At 46.6% G+C, this 3,163-nt stretch overlaps 1 pseudogene; it reads left to right on the top strand.

Annotated features, from left to right (window-relative positions):
- Positions 1-371: 371 nt before the first annotated feature.
- LOC124556563 lies at positions 372-488 on the top strand (annotated as a pseudogene).
- The last annotated feature ends 2,675 nt before the right edge of the window (positions 489-3,163 follow it).

The raw sequence follows: 3,163 nt of genomic DNA, 5'->3' as shown, positions 1-3,163 counted from the left end.
AAACATTAATTGTAAGCTTAGATCCCACTGCAGCGCTGCCGTCGCTTATCTTGAATGATCCCTCCAAATACGTGAAACTCTTGCATGGAAGCGTCAGCGCATCTTGGCGCTGGATGACAATCCTAATTTCATCATTCTTGTTAAGTGTGGTTGAAGCGTAAGGTTTATGCGAGAAGTATTCCTGACGTATAATTCGCTCATCATACTTTACTTGACTGGTTATATTGAGTGAGGATGTCATTTCGAGGTTTCAAGCAAACTGATTTAAGAAACTTATATTCTGCATGTGTAATAACTTTGTGGGTCAGTGGCGTAGTGACGAGCTGTGAATTGCGTGCACTGGTTTTATACCGTACGCTCTTCCTGCATTAGGCAACAGCCTTGCCGCAGTGGATACACCGGTTCCCGTGAGATCACCGAAGTTAAGCGCTGTCGGGCGTGGCCGTCACTTGGATGGGTGACCATCCAGCCGCCATGTGCTGTTGCCATTTTTCGGGGTGCACATCCCGTCTCCGGCCATCCTGATTTAGGTTTTCCGTGATTTCCCTAAATCACTTCAGGCAAATGCCGGGATGGTTCCTTTGAAAGGGCACGGCCGATTTCCTTCCCTGTCCTTCCCTAACCCGAGCTTGCGCTCCGTCTCTAATGACCTCGTTGTCGACGGGACGTTAAACACTAATCTCCTCCTCCTCCTCGGGGTGCACTCAGCCTCGTGATACCAATTGAGGAGCTACTCGACCGAATAGTAGTGGCTGCGGTCAAAGAAAACCATCATAACGACAGGGAGAGCGGTGTGCTGACCACACGCCCCTCCTATCCGCATCCTCATCTGAGGATGACACGGCTGTCGGATGGTCCCGGTGGGCCACTTGTGGCCTGAAGACGGAGTGCTTTTTCTTCCTGCATTAGGTGTAATCGTACAATGATTTCCCCACCACGAAAGTCAACTCCAATGCCTGAACTGTCATTGAAAGGTAAATTGCGTTGGTGGGAGCCTCAACTATCTTACATCCTGTTGCTTGTGAGGGGAAGAATCCGTAAATAGTATAAATAAGACTTGTTGAGATAGGAGTTCGTTGCAATGTTACACTCCACTCGGGATTATGTTGACGAGCAGTATGTCCACAGTCTGATCTGACCTATAAAATTTACCAGGATCCTTCTTCAAAACCTGTCCTTTTGTGAAACCCAGTAGGCGACCTATTGAATATTTCTGGTTGAAGGCAGTCGTTGCATTCACAGTCTTTATTTCAGATTTAAGTGTACTGATGTTTGCACGTAGCTCAATACCTTTTCCAGACTGTTTTAAGACTTCGTTTAAATCGTCAACATCGTACGCACGAGGTTCTATTTCCACAATGTTTATTTTTACCATTAATATTCAGATGCAGTTTGTTGCTAGTCTCGGAAATATTTGAGATGCTGTTGTAAGTCTCCAGTTCAATCAATGCAATACTCCATCCATCAATGCTCAAATCAAGTGGCAGGAAGTAATTTGCACATAATACAGATGATCGTTCTTTTAAAGTCAAAGAGTACGACATTGCATCTGAACCTCGCTGATAAAGAAATGTTTAAAGCTCTTCCTTATATATTCTGCTTATTCTTCTTCTTCTTTGTAAACATTAAGGGAAACATGATGCATAGGAGTCCACAGAGGTGTTCATTAAAGTCCTGATAGCGGCGAAAATTGTAGAACACACGACTTCCGCGAGTAAAGTATCGTAATTCGTCTGGTGGTCACCAAACGAGACGAAATAGTAGACGGTATCTGCATTTTACATAACATATGACATCCAGTGGGTGTCGGCACCTCCAGCAACATCTAAATTCACAATACCGTAATCACGAGTTTTCCATGTAGTCTTCGATAATGTATCCCGCATTAACACACCACGGAATCTTGGAATGTTGAAGTTTTTCTAACAAACTTAAGAAGGTCAATATTTGTGAGCGGCCGATGTGGTAGGACTGCTAATAGCCTTTTTTAAAATTTATGAATAAACCAAGCCCTTTCCCATACATGCAAACTTTAGTACTTTCGGTACGAGAATTATATATTGTTTTTTCATGCTCTACTCAGGCTCTTGCTCCTGTGTTTCGCTCACATGTTAATGCACCGTTTTACGGAAGACTGAAACCGCAAGTGATATAGGACGGAAACACAGAACATTCAACTGGCGCTGACCTCACGGTACGGCAACAAAGCTTATCAAATGGTTCAAATGGCTCTGAGCACTATGGGACTTAACATCTGAGGTCATCAGTCCCCTAGAACTTAGAACTACTTGAACCTAACTAACCTAAGGACATCACACACATCCATGCCCGAGGCAGGATTCGAACCTGCGACCATAGCGGTCGCGCGTTTCCAGACTGTAGCGCCTAGAACCGCTCGGCCACTTCGGCCGGCAAAGCTTATCGCCCACGGATTGCAGGCAGCGGGTGTGATCTTGAGGTGTCAACTTCGTGACGGCCACTCTAGCTGTTACTCAGTACGTAATTCTGATCCAGTTTTATTTTTTATTGGTGGACACTCTCGGTGAAGAGGGTATCGAAGGCCCAGAAGAACACGCGCGACTGGTGGTCCATATTTTGGAATCTCTCGCAGAGTGGACACACAGCGCGTGTGTCAAAGAAACGTGAGGCTGGCGGGATTGGGTTTGCGGCGGGCTGCGAGCACGTGCCCGCTGTGTCGCAATCACGACCGGAGCGGCGTGCGGCCGGCCGGCCTCACACGTGCGGCTCTGAATTGTTTCGCGATGAAGCGGCCGCGGCTGGGCCGCTGAATAATGCACGAGGCGGGACGCGGTGGCTGCAAAACGCGCGCAAGCATACCAACCGCTGGCGGCTGCCGAGTGCCGAAAACACCTTCCCGTGCGCCCCCTGGCCTGCACTGCAAGCGGCCGAGTGTGCACTGTGCACGGGCCAGTAACTAGAAAGGCGCCTCTACTAAGATAGCGTTCATTCAACGCAACTACTATAAAAACATGTGTATGATATGAGAGGATCCCCCCCCCCCCTCAAAAAAAATCTTATTTTTTAAAAGATATATATTTTCAAATTCTTTACAAAACAACCTTATCCCTTTCAAAATACTTTCCATTACAACTAATATATTTGGCCCACCGGTGCATCCACTGTTCGAAACATTTTTATAGTC

This window comes from Schistocerca americana, chromosome 1 (genome assembly GCF_021461395.2).
Source record: "Schistocerca americana isolate TAMUIC-IGC-003095 chromosome 1, iqSchAmer2.1, whole genome shotgun sequence".
Taxonomy (NCBI): Eukaryota; Metazoa; Arthropoda; class Insecta; order Orthoptera; family Acrididae; genus Schistocerca; species Schistocerca americana.
This window is presented reverse-complemented; position numbering and strand designations above follow the sequence as displayed.